Raw genomic sequence first — 24823 nt, 5'->3', positions numbered from 1 at the left:
ACCAAAGGGCCTATTCTGCACTGTATTGTTCTCTGACTATTGTGCTACAAGAGATTTTTACTGTCTTAAACAGAGTGATGGATCTTGTATTGTGGGCTTACGAAGTGTCACTGATCTCTACCAAACATGTACGAGGTAGAGAATGCTGCCTGACCTGCTGCGCTTTTCCAGCAACACATTTTTCAGCTCTGATCTCCAGCACCTGCAGTCCTCACTTTCTCCATGTACGAAGTAGAGCCACGACAATAATAAGAGGCTGCAACAGGAGGGGGACAGGTAGCTCCATACAAAACCCGACTCCTTCTCAACAGTTTTCACCACAAAAACTGAGCGCCTTCCAGAAAAGCACCTCTATAGCCCACAACATTTTGCCCCCACAATCGTGGTATCTGGCTGTGCACTAAGAGGCGTGCAAGAGTCTGTACTGGGACCCTGATACGCTTGGTAAAGAGTCAAATCATCTGAGCATTGAGAGCCCCACCACATTGCATGCATTTTCTATTGTTTTCTCTCTGTTCCTGACTTCCCTTGTTTTTCTTAATGAACCTGGTAAAAGTTGTTATTACACACACCTGCACAAGCTGTGAATTGAACCCAGGCCCCTCGGTCCAAGATTCGGGATATTTTCACCGCGTCACAAAACATCGACTCGAACTTCCTTTGTCCCTTGCCTGCTAAGTCACGCCTGAATCAACTCTGCAATTGGGAGGAAGGGGCGGAACAGGAGGACCGAATAGAGGCCGGTCCTCCAACCAGAGTGAGTGAGGAGAGGGGCCAAAGCATTCTCGGGAGTGAACGCTTCAAGATTGGTCAGAGAGCAAACTATTTTGCAGGATTGATCATTCTCACTACATAGTGGAGCATTAAACCTCTCTTATAAATCAATGTGAGATTTTAAGAAATACTGTAGTTGAAATGTAAATCTGATAACGTACATATTTCCAATCGATTTACATAACTCGAGTAAGAAACTTCTTTTCAAGCTCCCAGAACGACTGGTAATTTACATACCTGGCCGTTATGGTTGATTTGGACCGGACAATCTATTTGACTGTTAGACATCTCCATGACTATAATTCGACAAAACAATTGTTAATGAATAATATTTTACCCATCAGTCTGTGCAGTTATGAATATTCTCTCTCAATTCAATGATAACCTCAGACGCACGCGTGGTTTGGTTTCAATACAGAGCATGCGCAGTGTCACATTGGTCAGGATAGAGAGAAATGGAGCTGCTTTCTCCGGCAGCGGCTGCGATCGGCTTCAGAGAGCGGCGCTCAGAGCCGGTGTGTGGGAGCATCGCCGGGAGAAAGGAGCGGAGAGAATTCACAAGTCCCGGATAAAGGTTAAAAAAATCGAAAAAGTCCCTCCAGGCCCAGGTAAAGAGGTGGCGGTCTCTGATCAGGGAAGTGGTCCAGGGTCACGGCCGCCATTTGTTTGAGGGAAGAGTGAGGATGGTCAGGGCCGCCATCTTGAGAAGGTCAGGGTGCAGGAGGGCGGGGTTATCGGGGTCTGTAGAACAATCAGAGGAAAGGGAAGCCCCATTGTTATTGATTAATTCCACGAACACAGCTTCACTGGGCGATCCTGCAGGAATATCCTCTCTCAGTCCTGCTGGGATGTTTCACCCCATCAGAACCAGCAGCTCTCCTCCTCTCTCAGCTCCCCTTCTGTCCTTCCTGCAGCATCTGTCCCCTGGAACATTGAGCTGCCTGTCCTGTCCCTCCCTCAGCTGTTGTTTCTGTAATACCTGTGATATCCCAGACCCATCTTAGATTACTTCACTAAAGACAGGAATGCACCCGATGGATTTTTCTTATCATCAGCAATTGTTTAATACTCACTTACCTGTTTTTAATTAAATCTTTTTTGAAGCATTTCATTCACATTCAATCATTTGCAATGGCGGGATTTAAAACTGTCCAGAGAACTTTTGCTGAGTTTCTGGATAAATTGCTTCACAATAATGCCCCTAGGCCATATCTTCGTCTGCTCACAGGTTGCACATCCCAGTACAACATGAATCAAAACCCTTTCTTTGTGCACAATTATTTGATGCTGAACTCTGGTGATGTCACTCAGTATCTCTCCTTGTGCGGTCCCTCACTGTGGGTCTAATTGCTGCCTCTGTCAGCGTCTCTCACTCTTGCAGCTACTCCAGATCCTGAGCCAACAGAATTCTCCACTCCAGAGAGATGAGGCAGTACAGGCCAGGAATGGAGACTGGGATTTTCCAGATCTCTGTGGGGCTCAGTGCCATTTTACATGTGTAACCCTCACAAGCATCAGTCTAATTTCCCATTCTGTCTGTTTCTGTGTCTTCTACAGGTACTTGAAGGAGTTATTGACTCAATAGACCTGCCAACTGCTGGTTGGGAAGATGTTTGGTCAGCCAGAGAGAAAAAGGTCAGGGAGGTCAGGAGCCTTATATAAATCCTGCCACCAGGTAAGATTACACACAGTGCACAGAGCAAAGAGCAATGAGAGGGCTCCAAACATCAGCTAACAGGCCATGACATCGATATAGTGCTGGAGGGGGAGCAGACTCGCCTCAGGCTCAATCACCACTTCTACTTTAAGTTTTATTGTACTGAGATCGCATCGGGAGTTCCCAGTTTTCAATCCAGGCGTGTGCTGTTTTGTTGAGCACCAGGACAACAGAGGGGAAAACAGGCCTGCAATGAGAGAGTGGTAATGCTGCCTGGGATCTTTCTGTTAACTATTCCCTCTCCAATACTGTATCTATGGCTCATCTTGTGGACCAGTGTCTTCAATCATTCTAACTCCTATAACAGTTCCTATCTCTGTCTTCTCCTCCCCTCTCACCAATTATTTCACATATTTGAAACCTCCAGTCCAGATGACCATCCGTATCGCTGTAACTTGCTTCAGTCTCTACAACATGCCTTGTCTCGATAGTCTCCTCCTCCAACAACTGGAGACATCGGGTCTGTTTCTGTGTGGTATGACTCTTCGGCCGAGATTTCCGAAATGGAATGAGTCGTGTTTGCCTGTGTTTGGCTCATATCCCTTCAAACCTTCTCCTCTCCATGGACCTGCCCAAGTGTCTTTTCCATGTTGTAATTGTACTTGATTTCACCATTTCCTCTGGCAGTCCGCTCCGTCTATGCACCATCCTCTGTGGATAATGTTGCCCCTCAGCTCCCTCTTTAAATCCTTGCTCTCTCACCACATGTTTATGGCTCTCGATTTGGACTCACCTACCCTTCGCAATGCACCTTACTTAAGCCCTACATTGTTTCATACACCTTTATAAGGTCACCCCGTGGCCTCCTCTGCCCAGGAGAAATATTGACGACAATGTTACAAATATCTCCAACTCATGTACTCAATGTTCTGGCCACTGATGACAAGTGTGCCAAATGCTGCTTTCCCCTCCCTGTCCCCCTGTGATGCCATTTCCAAGGAACAATGTAACTGCACCCCTTGATCTCCCTCTGTTCGACAACACTGCGCAGGTCCCTACCATTAACTGTTTTAATCCTCCCTGGTTTGTCTGAACTAAATCGAACGCCTGAATTAAATTTCATCTTTCATTCCTTGGCCCACTGGCCCAGTTGATTAACATCCCCTTCGATAACTATATTCCCTGCCCACTCTTCCACTAATCTTGGTATCCACAAACATACTAACAGGGACTCCTATATTTTCACTCAGATTGTTTATGTAAGTGGTGCACAACAGTGGCCCCAGCACCAATCCTTACAGCACACTGCTGGTCAGAGGCCCCAGTCTGAACAACAACCCTCTCCCCCCACCCTCTGTCTCCCACTTTCATCCCATTTTGTATCCAGTTGGCTAGCTCTCCCTGATCCCTTGTGACTTAACCTTACTAACCAATGTATCATGCTACACCCTGACCAAGGGTTGCTGAAGCCAGAAACAACGTCTGTTGCTCTGCCTTCATCTATCTTCAAGTCAAATTTGTGAGGCATGTTTTCCTATGCACAAAGCCATACTGGCTGCCGTAATCAGTCCTTGTCGTTCCAAATACCACCTACCTCTCAGAATGACCTCCAACAACTGACGCACCCTGATGTCTGGCTCATCAGTCTGTAGTTTCCTGGCTTCCTCTTGCAGCCTTTGTTAATTAATGACACAACATTATAATCATAGTCAGAGAGTCAGACCACACTGTTCGGTCAATGCTAACCATACTCGAAAACTGATCTTGTCCCACCTGCCTGTACCTTGATCCTATCCCTTCAAACCTTTCCTATTCATGTATTAATCCTAATGTCTTTTAAACATTGTAATTGTCCCCACATTCACCCCTTCCTTGGGAAGTTCAGTCCACACACAATCTACTCTCTGTGTAACAATGTGACCCTCATGACTTTTTTTTTAAATGTCTCTCCTCTTACACTTAAAAATGTAGCTTCTAGTCTTGAAACTCCCCTGTCCTTGGGAAAAAACCAGCTCCCATTAACTCTATCTATTCCCCTCATTATTTTATAAACTTCTACGAGGTCATCTGTCAACATTCAGGTTTCAATGAAAAAAATATCAACCTATTCAGCCTTTCTTTAGAACTGAAAACTTCCATAACCAGCCACATTCCAGTAAATCTCATCTGAACCCTTTCGAGCTTAATAATATCCTTCTGATAACTGGGCGACCTGAACTGAACACAGTATTCCAGAAGAGGACTCACCAATGGCCTGTATAATCTCAATGAGACTTCCCAACTCCTATATCCAAAGTAATGAAAGCAAGTGTGGCAAGTCCCTTTTTAACCATCCTGTCTCCATGTTGCAAACTTCAAAGAATTATGTACCTATACCTCGAGGTCCCTCTGTTCTACAACACGACTGAAGGTCCTACCATTAATTGTATAGGCCCTGCTTGTGTTTGTTGTACCAAATGCATTCCCTCGCATTATACAGATTGAACTCCATCGACAGTTTTTCAGCCATTCACGCATTTCATCAGGATCCCTTTGTAATCTCAGAAAACCTTCTTCACTGTCCACAATGCCACCCTCCAGTCTACCTGCCTATCACACATGGTACAGATATCTCTGCTAGGGGCCCTACAATTTCTTCACCAGCTTCCCATAATGTCCTGAGATACATTTAATCAGGGCCTGGGGATTTATCTACCTTTGTGGTTTAAAACCTCCAGCACCTCCTCTTCGATAATGTGGACTCATTTCAAGATATTGAGTTATAGAGATGTACAGCACGGAAACAGATCCTTCAGACCAACTCCTGCATGATGTATCTAGTCACATTTGCCAGAATTTTGCCAATATCCCTCCAAATCCTTTTTATTCATATACCCATCATATAAAATGTATTTCTATCAGCCTCCACTATTTCCACTGGCAGTTTATTCCATAGACTCTGCCGGAACCAGTTTTCCTTTAGGTCCCTTCGAAACGTTCCTCTCGCATTTTAAAGCTATGCCCTGTCGGTTTGGAAACCCCCAGCCTGGGAAAAAGACCTTGTCTATTGACCCTATCGATGACCATCATGATTTTAAACACCTTTATCGGGTAACTCCTCAGCCTCCCATGTTCAAGTGAAAACAGCCCCAGCTTATTCAGGCTTTTCCCTGAAGAGCAAACCCTCCAACCCTGGCAGCATCCTTGTTCATTTCTTCCGAACCTTTCATGTTCCATAACATCCTCCCGATGGCATTGAGACCAGAATTGCACACAGTATTCTAATAGTAGTTCAGACAAACATGGTTTAGTCCCCCGAGCGCCCCAGTCTTTATCCACACTAAGTTCCAAAGTGAAATATTTGTTTCGGATCCTGTAGTTGACTACATTGTTGGCTTCATTGATCATTATGGATACCTGTTTTGTCCCTCACTCTTCTTTTGCTCTTAATACACTTATAGAATCTCTTTCAATTCTCCTCAACTTTCTCTGCCGAAGCTATCTTATGTTCCGTCTTTACGTTCCTGATTTCCATCCTAAGAGTATTTCTACAGCCCCGATGCTCCTGAAGGGATTCACTTGAGTCAGCCAGTTATGTGCCCCCCTGTTTTCTTGACCAGAGCCTCGAAACTCAGCCAGTATTTCTTAATTCAGTCAGCATTGAGCTGCACACTAACAGGAACACGCTGGTGCTGAACGCTCCTTTTATCTTGATTGTAAAATATTCCTATTTGCCAGACTTGCCTTTACCTGCAAATAGCCTCCCAGATCTACTTTTAAAATTTATGTCTAATACTATCTTGCTCCATGGTATAACTTGAACTTGTGGACCAAGCCTGTCCTTTTCCATTGCTATTTTCAAACTAATACAATTGTGGTGACTTTCCAAAGTGCTCCCCCACTAACACCTCAGTCCCATTCCCGACCTTGTTTCCCAAGGGGAGGTCAGGTTTAGCCCCATTCTCCAGTTGGGCCACTTACATAATGACTGTGTACCTGTGCTGACATCTTCAGACATCCAGGGACTTGCCCACCAAGGTCCCTGTGTTCCTCAGTTCTCCAGGAGGACCTACCATTCATGACGTATACTGTTCGCTTACGAGACTCCCCACAGTGCATTACCTCACAGTGATCAGAAGTAAACACTGTCTGCCATTACTCTGCTCAGTTTATCATCTGATCGATATCAGACTGCAGCCTGAGACCATCCCCCTCACTGTGGACAACACCCTCACTTTTCATGTCATCGATAAACCTACTAATGATTCCTTCTGCTTTCATATCCGAGATATTAATCCGAGATGGTTCCTGCACAGATCCCTGTTGTACATCCACTGGACAAAAGCTTCCAATCGTAAAAACAATCCTCCACCAATTGTGGATACAATTTATCAACTTGCCTTGGATGCCATGGGCTCTTCCCTTTTGGACAAGCCGTCCATGTGGGACCTTGTCAAAGACCTTAATGAACTCCATGTAACCCACATCATCTGCATTGCCCTCATCAAAATCAGAGGACAGTCCTCAAGCAAATCCATACAAACAATTCCTAATATATTCCTGTCCTTTCGAATGTTGATTCATCGTGTTCCTCAGAATTGTTCCCAATAATTTCCCTCCCCCTCCTATCAGACTATCTGCTGTGTAATTACCTGGCCTATCCCTGCTGCTCTTGATCAAAGGAATCACATTGGCGATCCTCCAGTCATTCAGCACTTCAGCTGTGGCCAGTAAAGTATTAAATATATCCGCCAGGGCCCCAGCAATCTGCCCCATGACCTCCCATAGCAGCTTGGGATATATTTGATTGTTACTGGGGATTTCTCCACCTTTTTGCCTGTGAAAATATTTAATGCCTCCTCCTCATTGATCTTAACATGTTCCTGAACCTCACCATCCCTGGCTTCAATGTCTTTCTCCTGTGTGAATACAGATGGGAAGGATTCATTGAAGACCTCACCTTCTTCCTCTGGCTCCATGCACTGATTGCCCATTTGGTTTCTAACAGGCCCCACTGCTTCGTTGGGAATTCTCTTACTCTGACTGTACTTATTAAGTACCTTGTGGCTTATCCTTAACATTATTAGCTAAGGATATTTTGTGACCGTTGTTTGCCTGTTCATTTTTAAGGACTACAACCACCACCCCCATCCACCCCATTCCCCCTGCCCCACACACTCTAGACTTTTGAATGGCTTCGTCTGTTTTTATTGCTCTGTATTTTCTTTCTCAAACTCACAATATCACTTGATCAGTATTTGCTAAATGTGCTGTTTGAGCCATTCACTCCTCGCAAAACACATTTGCTCTGAATTCTCACTGCATCACATTTAACATCTCCCATGTTCCAAATAGAGACTCCAACAAGTGTAGTTCCTTGCAGTCGAGGCTTGCCAGTCTAATGATAATGTTGAATGACAGTGATAATCTAATGATTAATGGCCTCCCCAAGTTTAGATACTTAGCTTCTGCATTACCCTTATCTTTTTCCATAATGTCTTTGAAGCTAACAGTTATGGTCTCTGTGCTCAAAAAAGCTCCTCATCTCTGTCATCTTGTCCAGAACCTACAGCCCACCCTGTCTCTAACATTCTCGAGTCCTTACCAACCTCCCCATCTGTGCACCTTCCTCCAGCCTGGAGAGCACATGATATCACTGTAACCCTCTCCAGTCTTCACACCACTCATTCATTCTCCTATTTACAATAGTGGAATTTGAACATGGCTGAGTTTCTGGATAAATAGCACAGCGATAATACCACCAGGCCATCACTTCACCTTCTCACAGGTTTCCCATCCCTGAGCACTGACACCAGAAGCAAAATGAATCAAAACCCCTTCTTTCTACACAATGGTTTGTTATGAAATCTTCCTGCGCTCTGCTGATATCACTGAGTATCTCTCCATTTGGTATTCCTCACTGTGAGGGTTTAATTGCTGCCTCTGTCAGTGTCTCTCACTCTTCCAGCTACTCCAGATCCTGAGCCAACAGAATCCATTTCTCCAGAGAGATGAAGCAGCACAGACCAGAGATGGAGATTGGGATTTTTCAGGTCAGTATGGCAATTATTACCATTCTGCATGTGTTTCCATCACCCTAATTTCAGAGACTGTCTATTTCTCTGTCTCCTGTAGGTATTTAGGAAGTTCCCGACTCAATAGTCTTCCCAATTGCTGGGTGTCTCATCCATCACCTCATTGAAGATGGTTGGTCAGCCAGAGCGACAAAGGGCAGGGAGATCTGGAGCATTCAATAAATCCTGCAGTGAGGTAAGATCACTCACAGTGCACAGAGCAGAGAGCAATGAGATATCTCCAAACATCGGCTAACAAGACATGACACAGATACAGTGCTGGAGGGAGAGCACAGTACAGACACACCTCAGGCTCAATCACCACCCCCACTGTATGTTTTGTTGCACTGAGACAGCATCGAGAGTTCCCAGTTTTCAATCCAGGCCTGTGCTGCCTTGGTGAGCATCTGGACAACAGAGGGGAAAGCAGGCCTCCCACGAGAGGTTTGTAACCGTGACCAGTCTAAAGAGTCCTTGCTAACTCTACAACCCTCAATATTGCTAACTTCATCCAGTCTCGACAACCGAGCAGAAAGCAATGAGAAGGCTCCAAACCTCTGTTAACAAGACATGACATCGATACAGTTCTGGAGGGGGAGTACAGAATATCCCCACCTCATGCACAATCACCACCCTGGCTTTAAGTTCTGTTGTACTAAGACTTGCTACTCTCCAACGCTGCATCTACGGCATGTCTTGTGGACCAGTGTCTTCAATAATTTGTAACTCCTATAACAGATCCTATGTCTGTAACCTCCTCCTATCCCAATCGTCCCTCCACATATTTGAAATGTACTGCATTCCAGACTACCATCCCTGTCGCTGTAACTTGCTTCAGTGTCTACAACATGCCTTATCTAAGTAATCTCCTCCTCCAATCACTGGAGACAGAGTCATACAGCATGGAAACCGCTCCTTTGATTCAAATAGTCCATAATGACCAGAGACCCTGAACGATTCAAGTTTCCCTGCATTTGACCCATATCCCTTCAAAGCTTCTCCTCTCCATGTACCTGCCCAAATGTCTTTTGCATGTTGTTATTGTACTTTGCTCTACCACTTCTTCTGGAAGCTCATTCCATACCTGCACCATCCTATGTGTGGAAAATGTTCTCCTCCAATCCCTTTTACGTCTTTCTTCGCTCCTTTCATATTTATTCCCTCTAGAACATAGAATGTGGCAGCGCAGTACAGGCTCTTTGACTCTCGATGTTGCGCCAAGCTGTGGAACAAATTTGAAGCCCAAGTAGCTGACACTATTCCATTCTCATCCATATGACTATCCAATGACTATTTAACTGCCTTTCAGGTTAGCAGATCTACTCCTGTAGCTGGCAGACCTGAGGAGAGTCAATACAGTGTGTGAATAATCCTGGGACCTGAGAATGGTCAGTACAGTGTGTGAATACTCACGTGGCCTGAGAATATCAATACTGTGTCGCCTGCGATTGCCCCAATGATGTGTGAACAATCCAGTGGCCTGAGGATGGTCAATAATGTGTGAATACCCCTGTGGCCTGAGGATAGTCAATGCTGAGTGTTAGTTATCCTTTGGCCTGAGGATTGTGAACATAGATTGTGAAAAATCCTGCGGCCTGAGAATTTCCGTACTGTGTGTAAATAATCCCGTATCCTGAGAATGGCTAATATTGTGTTTGAATGATTCTTTCCTGACGATGGTCAATACTGTGTGCGAATAATCCTGGGAACTGAGAATGCACAATACTGTGTGTGAATATTACTGTGGCCTGAGGATGGTCAATGCTGTTTGTAAATAATCCTATGGTCTGAGAATGGTCAATATAGCGTGTGAAAAATCCTGCGGCCTGAGAACTTCAATACTGTGTGTAAATAATCCTGTAGGCTCAGGATACTTAATACTGTGTGTGAATTAATCTTATTGAGTGAAGATGGTCAATACTGTGTTTGAATAATTCTCTCTTGAGGATGGTCAATACTGTATGTGAATAATCCTGGGAACTGAGGTTCGTCAGTACTATGTGTGAATATTATAGTGGCTGAGGACAGTCAATGCTGTTCGTGAGTAATCCTGTGGCCTGAGAATATTCTATTCTGTGTGTAAATAAACCTGTGGCCTGAGGATGGTAAATACTGTGTGCTAATAATCCGGTGTCCTGAGGATGATCAATACTATTAGTGGGCAGCGCATTGGCACAGTGGTTAGCACCAGAGACCCAGGTTCAATTCCCACCTCAGGCGACTGACAGTATGGAGTTTGCACTTTCTCCCCGTGTCTGCGTGGGTTTCCTCCGGATGCTCCGGTTTCCTCTCACAGTCCAAGGATGTGCAGGTCAGGTGAATTGGCCATGCTAAATTGTTCATTGGTGTTAGGTGTAGGGGTATGGGTGGGTTGCGCTTCGGCGGGTCGGTGTGGACCTGTTGGACCGAAGGGCCTGTTTCCACACTGTAATGTAATCGAATCTAAATGTTTATGAATAATTCTTTGGCCTGAGAATATTCAATACTGTGTGTGATTAATGCTGCAGTCTGAAAATGGTCGGTACTGTGTGGGAATAATCCTGTGGCCTGAGAATATTTAACACTGTTTGTTTGTGAATAATCCTGTGGCCTGAGAATATTCAACACTGTGTGTGAATAATCCTGTGGCCTGAGAATATTCAACACTGTGTGTGAATAATCCTGTGGCCTGAGAATATTCAACACTGTGTGTGAATAATCCTGTGGCCTGAGAATATTCAACACTGTTTGTGAATAATCCTGTGGCCTGAGAATATTCAACACTGTTTGTGAATAATCCTGTGGCCTGAGAAAGTCAACACTGTTTGTGAATAATCCTGTGGCCAGAGGATTAGAAATACTATATGAATATTCCTGTGGCCTGAGGACAGTCAATACTGTGTGTGAATAGTCCAGTGATCTGGGAATGGGAAATAATATGTGTGAATAATCCTATATCCTGAGGATGGTCAATACTGTGTTTGAATAATTCTCTCTTGAGGATGGTCAATACTGTATGTGAATCATCCTGGGAACTGAGGTTCGTCAGTACTATGTGTGAATATTATAGTGGCTGAGGACGGTCAATGCTGTTCGTGAATAATCCTGTGGCCTGAGGATGGTCAATACTGTGTCTGACTAATCCTGTAGTCACTGAAGTGTTGTTTTTTTGATTAGCAACTGGTTGATCCTCTCCCTCATATGTCCCTCCACATTGCTGCAAACCCCTCCAGCTGCAGCAATCCATACTGGCTTTGTAACACTGTTCAGGCCCTGATGACTCTCTGTAACACTCTCAGCACATTCGTCTCTCCCTGATCGTGTCATGTCATTAAACGCTGACAATGATTCCCCTTCCCACAGCCCTCCCCCTGCTTGCAGACCCTTTGCAATCTCTTTAAAACTTACTCCTAAAACACACTCTCACTTTAGGATTTTAAGTACTTTTTGGTGACCTTCTCCACCTCATAATCTAATATGATCCATTTTGTTCTGAGTGAGGGACCGGTGGGAATTTCTTGCTGAGGATTTGTCTGTTTCAATGAAATGTTCTTTTGTTGAGTGTTTTACACTGTTCTTTCAAACGTTTTCCACTGTCCATTTACAGACACATATTTCAGTCTGTTGAGTCTGTTAACCTTGGTCAGTTCTACTGTCAAACTTATGTGATTGGCTATTTTTGTTTCTAGTTGTAGCTTGGCCTTTCTGTGATTCACTGAAATGCTTTAAATTAATTTAAATTGCACTTTATCGCAATTTCCCAGAGGATCTCTCCAGGTGACTTGACTCATTCACTAAGTTTCATCTCACAACTATTTACCTGAGATAGTTACATCCCTAGCCAGTTGCACAGTGTGTTATTCAAAGAAACACTGAAAAAAATCTCTTTACTCCCCTTCCAATATCACACTTATCTGTGTGATTGTCCCAGATGATGCGAATATTGAACTTTCCCAAAATTATCACAATACATTTGTTTAAAAAATTCCAATGAATTCATGTGCAATGCAGTGATGAGCAATGAAATGCTGTTCTGTGGCTAAAACTGTTCTGCTGCTTGTGTCCTTGGCAAGTACTGGCCAGAATTTGACTACTGGCTGACTCTACTTCATGATCTGAGGCCAAATGATTTCTCTGTAATGCCGTTGTTATCCATTATTGTTAGGATTGCCCATTTCGCCTGAGTTTCTGCAAGGTTGTGGATCATTGAATATTTATGTTCCATCTTTTGTTCGCCCGGAAACCATGTCTCCCTGGTGTCGAAATCTCTTTTAACTTTGGGTCACAAATCCATCGACCTTATTGATGAGACTTTGTCCATTCCAAAACGAAATTGCTCTTTCCCACAACTTTCTGTCAAAAACCGATTCACTGTTGTGCGACTTGAGTTAAACTTTGTCACATCCTGTCCCTTTCTGCTTGTCTTCAGCCACATTCCCATGCTGTTCCTATGCGTCACCTTTTCTCTTTGGATTTGGAAAGCTCCTTTCACCTGAACCCTGCATCCTCTCTGTCAGTTTAAAGCCCTGTCCATAAACCTACCAACATTATTGGCCAGGACACTGGTCCCAGCACAGTTCCAGTGGGACCATCCTAATGGATTATTTATTAAATCAGGTATGGGATGTGGGTGTCTCTGGCTGACCAGCCTTTCTTGCCCAATCCTAGCTGCCCTTGAACTGAGTAGCTTGCTCAGCCATTTCAGAGGGTAATCGAGAGGCAAACACTTTGCTGTGAGTATGTCGTGCAGACCACGAGAGGATGGGCAGATGTCTTTCTAAAAGGACAAATGTTTGGATATTTTGTACATCAGCAATGGTTTTATACTTATTTATGGATTATTATTATTTCAAAAACTATTGATTTCAAATGTCTCCATTTCAGATGGTGGGATTCAAATCGATAGAGACGGCTCAGTGGTTAGCACTGCTGCCTCACAGCACCAGGTACCCGGGTTCGATTCCAGCCATGGGCGACTGTGTGGAGTTTGTGCATTCTCCCCGTGTCTGAGCGGGTTTCCTCCACAATCCAAAGATGTGCAGGGCAGGTGAATTGGCCATTCGAAATTGTCCATAATATTAGTTACATTAGTTAGGGGGAATTGGTCTGTGTAAGTTACTCTTTGGAGGGTCAGTATGGACTTGTTTGGCCGAAGGGCCTGTTTCCGTACTGTAGGGATTCTGATATATTGGGCAGCAGCTGCTGTCAATCACCCAGACTCCTGTATGATCGGGAGCAAGTGCTGTAGGAGGGGAGACCAGTGCACGGGTGCAGTGCTGACCAATTGTAGGAGTATGCACAGTATAGGTCAGTGCCTGGGAAGGAGGCTGCGGGTGTGAGGGATTAATCTGTCATTAATCTGTCATAGGAGTGGGGGGATTGGTTTGGATTTCAGTTCACAGAAGAGAGAAATTGTGAGACTGAGGTTTAAAGCTTTGGGGGAAACAAGGAAACTACAGTTTAATACTACAATTGTCTTATGAATTTCCATTCTGTATTAACAGTAGTAACTTGTGTGCTCTGTTGTATGGTACTGAAAGGGTGGATTTGTGAATGAGAAATTCAAATTGAACTTCATGTTCAGATCTGATAGTTACTTGATCCGTGCCGATCTGAATATCATTGGCCTTTTCATCTGGAAGGAAAGGTGTGCATTCTGTCCGTGGGCGAATATTTCAAATCTCAATGTGACTGGGAAAGTACTGAGACACAGCCAAGTCCGTGTCAGTGTGGTGAGTGTGGAGAGAGATTTCATTTGTTTTTGAAAGTCTGGAAAATCATGGCACATTTCCCAGGAACAATGAAGCCACAACTTTGCTTTTAGAAGGACAAGTCTTTAATTAACCATACAACCAGAAAGACACAAGGATACCTGCACCATGGGAAACACTATGAAAACGGGATTGTTGTAAAGGAGTTCATTCTCGATCATGGATTGTAATCCATTGGCATTGTCACGTCGGTTCCAGCGCCGCGGGGAAATACTGGAAATATGATGAATGTAATGTAGGTTTCAGTTATTAAACTGTAAAAAGTGCAGAACAATTTACAAGGATGTTGCCAGGGCTCAGGGGTCTGAGTTACAGAGAGAGGTTGGACAAGTGAGGATTTTATGTTAAGAGCAGAGGAAACTGAGGGGGTTCTTTTCTAGAAGTGTATAAGACCATGAGAGGCATGGATAAGGTGAATGCACTCAGTCTTTTTCCCAGGAACTCAAGGATTGGACGGCTTGATTGGATCAGTTTAAGGTTAGAGGAGAAAGAATTAAAAAGGGAAGCTGAGGGGCAACTGTTTTACACAGAGGGTGGTATATATTTGGAATGAGCTGCCGGGGAAGTGGTTCAGGCAGGAACACTCACAACAGGTAAAAGACATTTGGACAAATACATGGATAGGAAAGGGTTAGAAGCAAATGGGCCAAGTGCAGGGAAATGGGGTTAGTGTGGATGGACATTCTGGTCGGCATGGGCCAGTTTGGGCCAAAGGGCCTGTCTCTGCTGTAGGATTCTATAACTCTAAGTGCATTTGCTATTTCTCCCACTAACTCTGTTGGTATCCTGAGATATATTCCATCAGGGCAATGAGACTTGTGTACCTTTAACTCCATTAGCTTGTTTCTTTCATGATAATGGTTATTATCTAGGTCTTCACCCTCCTTAGTCTCCTTATCAATTACTGGCATGTTCTACGTTTCCTCCACTGTGAAGTCTGACTGCTGAACCCTGCAGGATAGGAATAACGAGGCACAGAAGTCTGAGGGGTCTTCTTTGAGTCTTTATTGATGAAACATGGCAGTAACAAAGATAGTGTACATGCAAAACACCTCCAGGCAGCATCAGGTAACTCCCCGCCTGTCCGATGTAAAGCTCCCATTCTTATACCTTTGTGGTTTGGGACTTTGAATAGAGACTGTCTCTCAGTATTCTCTCCATGGCAACAGCAGTTAGAAAGACCCCCCCCCCCCCCCCCCTCCCTGTGGCTCCCTCAATTATCTGACAGGCACTTCAGTTTCAGTGGGGCTGTCTGTCAGGATTCTGATGTGGAGGAGCCGGTATTGGGGTGGGGTGGACAAAGTTATAAATCACACAACAGGTTAAAATCCAACAGGTTTATTTGGCAGTACAAGCTTTTGGAATGTGCTGTGATTTTTAACTTGATCAGGATACTCTCTATGGTAACAGTTAAGTGCTTCAACAACTACAGAGGCCATATGTTCCCCACATAATAGGTTCCCCTCTAGCAGTGTAAACAGCTATTCCAGCCCTGGGGATAGCTACTCATCGCTTTTCTCCCCCAATCCCATCTCGCTTTCTGTTGATCTTTAAAGGTTTTCTAATCTCCTAGTTTCTCCTTGGTCTTTGCCAAATTTGTATGCCTTCTATTTCAGTTTGATAGACTCCCTTATTTCCTGAGCCACCCACGGCAGATTACTCCTTTTCCTACAGTCCTTCCTTTTCCCTGATATATACTTTTGCTGAGCACTTTGAAAAATTGCTTTATATTCCCCCACTGTGCGTCAACTTTCCCACCATAAAGTCTTTGTTTCCAGTCTACATTAGCCAACTCCTGCCTCATCCTATTGTCGTCTCCTTTGTTTAAGCACTGGATCTTGGGATTGGATCTAATCTTCCAGCTTTCCATCTGTGTTCTAAGTTCAACCAGACTGATCAGAAGTCTTTTATCAGATTACGAGGTGAGACGATGTTTCCTGGGTGTTTTGGTTTTCATTGTCAGAGACCTTGGCTTTGTAATAAAGTCCAGAATAGATATTCACAACAGAGTATTCTGGACGCTGTGAATGTACGACACAGTATAAAACCATAAATCACTGTCTCCCCTCAGTTTAAAATTCCAAAATCATTATCTTCTACACGCTTACTCACTACCTAAGTTTGGAACGCTAAACCACCTGACTATCCTGCTGTTTCTGAAAATCTCCTTTGGTGAAGGTGGTGATTTTTGGATTCAGCTTTCCAGTTATTACCGTAAGAAGATAAGCCCTGGACACAGGAGAGGCAATGCAGCCCTTCGAACCAGCTCCACCATTTAATACGGTGATGATTGAGCTCACCTCGGTCTCAGCTGGATTTTCACGCCTGCTCTGTCTCACCCTTCAACCCATTGCAAATTCAACATCTGTATCTCTTCATTAAATTGGGTCACTGTCCTGGCATCCACCGCATTTTCAATAGGAAATTCCACAGATTCACAACACATTGAGATAGGTACATTCTTCCTCATGAGAATAGAATAGAGTCCCTATAGTGCAGAAACAGGGTATTCATCCATCGATTCCACACCAACCCTATGATGAGCATCCCATTCAGACCCACCCATTCCCTGTAACACTGCATTTCCCGTGGCTAATTGTCTCACCAGCACGTGCATGGACACTGCCAGCAATTTAGCATGACCAATCCACCTAACCTGCACATCTTTGGACTGTGTGAGGAAACTGGAGAACTGGACAAAACCATGTAAACATGGGGAGAATGTGTAAACTCCACACAGTCGCCTAAGGTCCCTGACACTGTGAGGCAGTAGCGCTCGCCACTGAACCACCTCTGCTTAAAACCTACTGGGCCTTATTAACCTCCCTATCCCCCAATTGGCTGAATCTATGTTCCTTACGTCAGAAATCAGGTTGTCTAATCGGATGTCTCAGTAAATCCCAGTGACAGCCCACATGTCCCGTGTGTCTGAATGGGGATCCGATACACAACATCCTCCACCCCACCCTTTTCATTCACATTCCAGAGACAGGGCTCCAGTGGCTGCATGAGGACTGCAACTCCCAAATTCCGAGGCAGGGACCACACGTGGGGAAACCTGGCACTGCACAAGTACAGAATGTGGGTGAGTTTTGGAGTATGTGCTTTGGGGTAACTAGTGGAAAGTATTTCACATTCTGTGTGGAGGAGGAACGTATTTGCTTGTAGTATTGATCTGTTGGAGGGTCAAAGTGTCACCACACCCACAGGGACCAAGTTCCATCCCCAACTTGTCATAACACTGGAATCGACCAATGAGAAACAAAGAAGGATCTGACCCATTCTCCCAGACTGAAGGTTCCTCTTCTGTCCAGGATCTGCCACCTCCCTTTCTGTTTCCTTTTGTTTCATTCTGCTGTTACATTATTGACTTGCAGCAACTGAAGGGAAAGAAAGTGAACCCAGAAAGGGTGCAGAGTCTAACCAGGGACGGGAAGTGGTGGCATAGATCTGTTTATCAATAACACCATGAGAATGTAAAGGGTGTACATTAGGGAGTAGTAGAGTCAGAATGGTGAGAGAGAGTAAGTGGGCTGGAGGGTTACAGCTTTGGGGGAAGGAAGAGGAAAAAGATATTCCCAGAGAAACTAGAATTGTCTGTTCTGAATTTCTAATCTGTACATATTCCTTTATACAGGGTGCTAGATGGTGAAGATTTGCAGACTGAAATCTCAAAATCATGTGCAGATCATGATTAAGTTAAACAACATTTTGAAGAACTAAAGATAGAGAATCACTGGGCTAAAATCCTGCAACACTCTCCCTCCCAGCATTGTCGGTCTCTCTGCGCCAAATGGACTGTGAATGGTACAAGACAGCAGCTCACTCCCATCTTCTCAAGGGGAGCGAGAGATGGGGAATAAATGCTGACTGAGACCGTGATGACCATATCCTGGAAACGGTTTCTATCTCTCGTTGCTGAAACCCAGTTGATGTTACTGCAGGATGATGAGGGATGCTGAGTGCATCCTCTAGGAGGCAGCACCATCACATTACCCCACCGACACCCACACAGTAACACAACAACATCACTGGAACAAAAGGCAGTGAAGCCCAAGGAAGACTTAGATATAGTTCTTTGAGGTAAAATCATGAAAGGGGATTGGAACACAGCAGGAACAGGAGACTGAGCTGGATGGTCAGCTGTTTCCCATTGAATGGTGGAGCAGGATTGAAAGGCCGAATGGCCTCCTGCTGCTATCTCCCAGGTATGTAAATAGCCATGGAGCCCGGGTAGGAAGAAGTGGGCAGGGATTCTCCAGGAGATTGCACTTCCACATCAGTTTTCAGTGAGGGATGGTTTGATGGATTTTATTTAACATTTGTCTTTAACACAAGGTTTGTGAATTTGGTTTTAAAATATTGCAGCTATTTATTCCACAATAAATAAAACTAAAAGAAAAGAAATTAAACTAACAGTTTTTTAAAATTTCAAACTCCTTGTAAAACAAAATCCCGTCTATTCCCGGACACCATCACTTTCCAGTTACTCAAACTGCAGGGAAATATTCCCTCCCTGTTTGAACCTGTTGGTTTGATTTAACTGCTTTTCAGTTCTCCTTCTGTGAGCTGTGAAGTGGTTCCCCCCCATTTCTCCTACCCAGAAGTGTTATCTCACAAAGCTGAGCAACCTTCCCATGTTCATCATTACACCATTTTGGGTTTTTGTTAATATATAATCACCAGCAGTGAACCACCCGTGTAACCAATTGAATATTTACAAACAAGGCCCATTACGGGCAAAGCAAACCCTTACAAATGACAGAATGGGAAGGGACCAAATCAAAGTAGAGTTAGGGGTGAGGGGACAGCAGTGGAGGTAAAGCACTGTATCCCCTGCGGTGCCCACCTCTATCTAAAGACATCGAGAACATTGATACATACCACATGCTCCTTCTCCAAGGACACCCTGCTTTAACCTCAATCATAGAATAGAATCCCAACAGTGTGGCAGGAGAGCATTGGCCCATCAAACCCCACCAACCATCCAAAGAGGATCCCACCTGGAGCACTCCATCCCTGTTACACTGCATTTCCCATGGCTGATCCACTGAGTCTGCACAATCCTGGACACTGTGGACAATTTCGCACAATTGATCCACCTAACCCACAAATATTTGAACTGTGGGGGGAAACCAGAGCACCTGGAGGGGGCCCACACTATCGTGGGGAGAATGTGGGAACTGCACACAGGCTGTTGAACAAGGATGGACTCCAACTTTGTACCTGATGCTGTGAAGCAGCTGTGCTACAGTCACAATTTAAATCAAAACAGAATGATCCCTGCTCATTGTCACATTGCTGTTTGCGGAGACTTACTGCCCAGAGAGACATCCTGAGATTCAGAAAGAGACAACATAACTTGTCAACTCCAGCCGAGTTAGTATGATTGACAACAACATCAATACTCCAACAGTGTCATCAGACCTCGTACCTACTCTATCATTTACGATTTTTAACCCATGGGAAGTTTGTTACCACCTTCGATGACAGCCATAATGCTCTGACCATTTTGACGGAGCCAGTGAAAGTCAGTTCTAATAGTTATCAATGGATTGAATCTAAACAGGATGCCCCACAACAGGAAGTGCTCTGACACTCAATGCCTGTAAGTAAAGGTCATTTTCCTAAAACCACTCACGTCTGGTAATACCATTGAAGATATTTTATACAGTAACCTTTCAGTGTCAATTGCCAGTTCCAGTCCATGAAGCAGCCAGGAACATGCACCAGTGAATTGAATTCTAACAGCAGCATTGCCCTGGCAGGAGAGATTGAGGAGCTTGAAGCTGTCTTCTCTGGAGTATCGAAACATGAAACACTTCAATTGAACAAAAATCTTCAAGAGCTTGATAGGATAGGTACAGGAAGGATGTGCTCCTCGGCTGGTGTGCCTGGAATAAAATAAACACTAACTGCAGTTTCTTTATCCAATATCCCCTTTAGCTGCATAAATGTTTAATATTTATTTGCTGCTCTAATTACACTCCCAGTTTTAACTGCTGTCATGTTGATGACTATGCAAATGTATAAAATATAGTTTAATCCAGCCCAAAACCCCTCTCTGTACCTGTATTTCACTTGTGCTCACCGAGACACTCATTCAAACTGACCTCTTTATAAACCCTGCCCTGACATTTCCTTAGAGGGCTCAGAATGAAATATTCACTGAATTGTTACTGTGCAAAAGGAGGCTAATTGGCTGATCAGCTCTCCAAAGGATCACCTCACTGAATGCCATTCTTCTCCCTTTACCCCATAAACCTTCCCATTCGTCCCCTTCCAATAACACCAGCGAGTTCCCAAGTAACCACGGAGATTGGATTTGTTTTGTTTGTTCATGGGATCATGGCATCACTTGCTGGGGCAGCATTTGTCATTCATTCTAACTGCCCAGGAGATGGTTCAGAGTCAACCACGTTATTCAATCTCTGGATTCTCATGTAGGCTGGACCAGGTCAGAATTAACAGTTCCTCAGACCCAATGACATGAAGAGTTTATTTATGGCCTATTATCTTATTTCTGAAATGATAATGAATAATTTTTGCAGTTCAATTAAAAGTGAAAGACCAAAATGTGTTTTATTCTGATTGAGCACTTCCTCCTATTTTCTCAGTTGTTAGTGACAGTCTCATTCCCCTTGCACCAGAACCTGTTCCAGAGAGTGTTACAGAAAAGGCAGAATGATCAGCTGCAGCTGGTCACCTGACCCATCACTGGATCCAAAGGTTCACTCTCCACAGACGCTGCCAGATCTGCTGATTTTTTTTTCCAGCAATTTCTATTTTTATTCCTGATTTCCCAGCATTTGCAGATGTTTCGTTTTTGAATATTGATCTTGTCTGTTGCAGAGGAGTTTATTGATGAGTTTGAAGAGTTTTGAACATTGCAACTTAAGGCACAAATCAGCCATAATCTATTGAATGGCAGAGCAGGGTTGAGGGGCTGAATGGTCTCCTCCTGTTCCAATTAAAGTTATCCATCTGCAGCTTGTGGTAACATTTCCCCTCACTGCTCACTTCACCTCCATGTCTAACACACTGTTACTGACTGAACAAACCTCCTGTGTTTGAACTAAACCTGCTCATGTTCAGTGGCTCCCTCCACTGCCACCCGGGTTTAACTCTCATCATGGAATGCTGTCTTGTGTTACTGCGGGAATGCCCACAAGGACTCATCCTGGAGTCTGTTTCCCGTGGGATCCAAAAATCCCATTTATTTCCTTCTTCCTATTTCATTCTGGCATTGAACTCTCCGTTTCAATCCATTCTCCTGTCATGCTCTTCAACATGCCCATGGGGGTGGACTAGAGGCAGCTGGCATCTGAGATTGTGGGGGAGGCAGATTCAATCAGGGATTTGGGAAAACACTCAGACAATGACACATCCATCTGATTGTTGACTCAGACAGATAGGCAGAAAGAAAGATGCACATTTAGATAGCACCTTTGCCCCAGGTTATCAATGAAACATGCTTCAAACCCAATGATTTCAACCTCAAATCTCTGAAAACAGACAAAAAGCTTCCTACTTGTACCAGGTTGTCTCTCAGCCTCCTCTTTTCGTAAGAAAAGAGTTTTAAGCTGTTAAGCCTTTCCTGGTGATTATAACCACTGTGTTTCTGTCAGATTTGTGACTGAACCTTTATTTTCCTGTTGTGAGTGATGCTAGTAACAGAAACAGTTCCTGACTTGTGACGGCTTTCAGTTGGAGTATTTATATTTGCACATTCATTCCCACCCTCTCCTACAGCGTGAAATTGATGTAAAACAGAAGGAAAGGATTGCGTGAGCACCCACAGAAACACAAAGGCAGCATGTGTACCTGAGTTGAATGAACCTGGACTTAGGAAAATGTGACAATAATCACAACTAGTTAGAATTACAGAATCCCTTAGGCGCACAAAGAGACCATTCGGTCCATCGAGTCTGCAATGACCTGCTGTCCCACCCTACCTCCATAACCCCACATTTAGCATGGCTAACCTAACCTGCACACTCCAGGCCATGTTAGCACGGCCAATCCATCAAAACTGCACATCTGTGGGAGGGTCTCAATTTATGTCTAAGTGCTCAGAATTGTGGATTAAGGCTCAAAATACTTGACTCTAACGCAAATCCTCTTTTTTTTTCAAAATAAAATCTAGGGGAAACTGCAGCCAGAAAGATTTCTGATTATCTCATGAGGAAGAGAATTCAAAACTCGTGCCACTGACTCAGGGGGCGCAGTGAAGTCACAGAGGTCTGGGAACCATCAGAAATGTAACAAGTTGTGAGCAAGGTGGGGGTGAGACAAGGACAAAAAGACAGTCTGACGCATGGGGGAAGGCAGGAGAGATTAAACTGCAGAAATGGTCGTCCCTCAAGGCCACAGGGAATAAAGTTAGGGTTGGGAAAGAAACAAGGAAACAAGGTGTGCAGCTGTGAAAGATATACATTATAAAAAACAGATTATAACAACATAGAGGGCAGAGTACACAGTCTGAAATTGTTGCTCTCATTGGTGAGTACAGAACGCTGTAAAGCCTGGGTAGTTCTATCACAGCCAACACATGCAGGATGGGCCACGTGGCCTCAATCTGTGCTGTAACTTGCTGATAAATTTATTCTGACATTTGGAATTCAGGTCGGATGATGTTCATAAATTCTCAAATTGGACTTGACTTTAATATTCTCGAGAAATGTCAAATAAATCGCAATGATCCCATTCTGCAAACGTTAGTCCATAGCCCTGCATGTTCCAGCATCTCAGTTACATCCATGTTCTTTTATTCTAATGTGACGCTGGTTACTGCCTCTGCCACCCCATCAATGAGTTCCTGCTCCCCACCATCTCCGAGTGAAATGAATTCTCCTCTATCCTTCTTTCTGAGAATTAGTTTCAATCTAAATCCCCCAGTTTCTGACCTCTCGGTTAATGAATAGCTCCTTCCTATCCACTTGATCTGGATTCCTCAGCATTTTATCACTTCAATTAAATCTCAGCACATCCTCCCCGGAAATCATCCCCAGCCTATCCAACCTTTCCTCACAGCAGAAATTTTCCAATTGTAGAAACATTCTGATCAATCTCCTCTGTACCCTCTCCGTTGAGATCACATTAACCCTGGAATAAGGGGATCAGAAGTGTGTGCAGTACTTTAACCGCAGTCAAACGAGTGTTCCTGACATTTCCTGTGTCACCTCAGTTTTCTTGTGGTTGTCGCTCACACATGAGTGTCCTGGTTTTCGACGTGGAACTGGATGTGCACTCCATGGGGCTTGGATTCCCTACCATGTGTTTATTTGTTAACTAATCCTAAATTAATTTCAGATTAAAACAAGATTAGCAGCTACCTACCAATCAACTTCTTCCATTATACTCAAGTCACCTTACTTTTTAAAATCTCTTTAAAAATATTACTATCTAAACATAACAGGCTTTAAGTTGCTGATCAAGTATTCAGATGTCTCCACTGTTATAATCACTTGAAGATTATCTTTACCTTCAGCTACATTTGGTGAATTGAAAACTGATTGTCAATATATGAATATCAAACAGACTTGAGTTTTATGGTAATTCATCCAGTCTGATATTCTTGTTGGTTAATATCTTGAAGAGAACTGTCCTCAGAACTCCAGCTGTGCTCTGACTTCATTCACAACTGGATGCGGCTGGACTGCAGATCTTAGATCTGTTCTGTTGTTTCCCGGATTGTTTTGCCTGTCTATCACTTGCTGCTTATGCTGTTTGGAACACAAGTAGTCCTCTTTGGGAACTTCATCAGGTTAAGACCTCATTTTTTGGTATTCATGCTGCTGTTACTGGCATGCCCTCCTGAATTCTCTCAGTTGAATGAGGATTGATACTCTGGTTTGATGGTAAGAGGCAATTTGGGGAATATGCTGGGCCGTGATTCTGTAAATTTTGTTGGAGTACAATTCTACTGTTGTTGTTGGAATGAAAGAGGTAAACTCTTGCACTGTAAGCCATATATGCAAGAAGCTACATGCAGTATCATGAACACTGATAGGCCAAGACATGAAATACGAGCAACACTGTACAATGATGCAGGATCACAACTGCAGCAAGGGGAGATTAAGAGCCAACTTGACATAGGAGTTGGGAAAGAAGCAGCTGATCAGATTGTCTCATTCATAGTCACAAAGAGACTCTGTGAGATTATTGTACTGTTGGAGGTGAGGATGGAGGAGGTCGGGGAGATGGAGAGTCCTTCAAAAGAAACTAATCTGCCTGAGAGTTACGGGATCGACTTGATTGCCATGCATTTAATAGAAAGCTAATTGAAACTATTTTTATCCCCAAAAGATAACAAGACAATAGAAACAAACCCCAGAATACATGGTTCAGAGATGGATGTCAATAGCCCATCAACATCCAACTCCTGCAATTATTCAGCAAACGTATGTGTGATTACCCTGTCCTGATGAACCAGAAAACCACTGTTCACTCTGTGCAGATGGACAGTGATGTGGGGAAGGATTGGCCGAGCGGTATTGTCACTAGACAGTTAATCCAAAGCCCCAGATAACGTTCTGGAGACCTGGGTTCAAAGCCTGCTGCAGCACTTGGGTGAATTTGAATTCAAT

General features: G+C 43.9%; 1 protein-coding gene and 1 long non-coding RNA gene across 9 annotated transcripts in view; one reads left to right on the top strand and one right to left on the bottom strand.

The window, feature by feature from the left end:
* LOC140458566 (uncharacterized) overlaps positions 1 to 688 on the bottom strand; it is a 64855-nt gene extending 64167 nt beyond the window's left edge. Inside the window, exon 1 of the long non-coding RNA XR_011953555.1 lies at positions 573 to 688. This is a non-coding gene — a long non-coding RNA (uncharacterized lncRNA). The remainder of the gene's footprint in view (positions 1 to 572) is intronic.
* A 539-nt stretch (positions 689 to 1227) lies between these two features.
* LOC140458563 (uncharacterized) overlaps positions 1228 to 24823 on the top strand; it is a 183786-nt gene continuing 160190 nt past the window's right edge. The window contains exons 1-7 of one of the 8 annotated variants that reach the window (XR_011953548.1): positions 1228 to 1382; positions 2332 to 2449; positions 8379 to 8463; positions 8546 to 8680; positions 16064 to 16156; positions 17221 to 17319; positions 17872 to 18598. The gene's annotated coding sequence lies outside the window, so the exon portion shown is untranslated. Of the gene's footprint in view, positions 1383 to 2331; positions 2450 to 8378; positions 8464 to 8545; positions 10305 to 16063; positions 17674 to 17871; positions 18599 to 24823 lie in introns of those variants that run through there. The other 7 variants (XR_011953549.1, XR_011953547.1, XR_011953551.1 and 4 more) reach the window with 7 other exon arrangements.

This window comes from Chiloscyllium punctatum, chromosome 33 (genome assembly GCF_047496795.1).
Source record: "Chiloscyllium punctatum isolate Juve2018m chromosome 33, sChiPun1.3, whole genome shotgun sequence".
In the NCBI taxonomy this organism is placed as follows: domain Eukaryota; kingdom Metazoa; phylum Chordata; class Chondrichthyes; order Orectolobiformes; family Hemiscylliidae; genus Chiloscyllium; species Chiloscyllium punctatum.
Note: the sequence above shows the minus strand (reverse complement) of the source record. Positions and strands in the feature narration are given on the sequence as shown.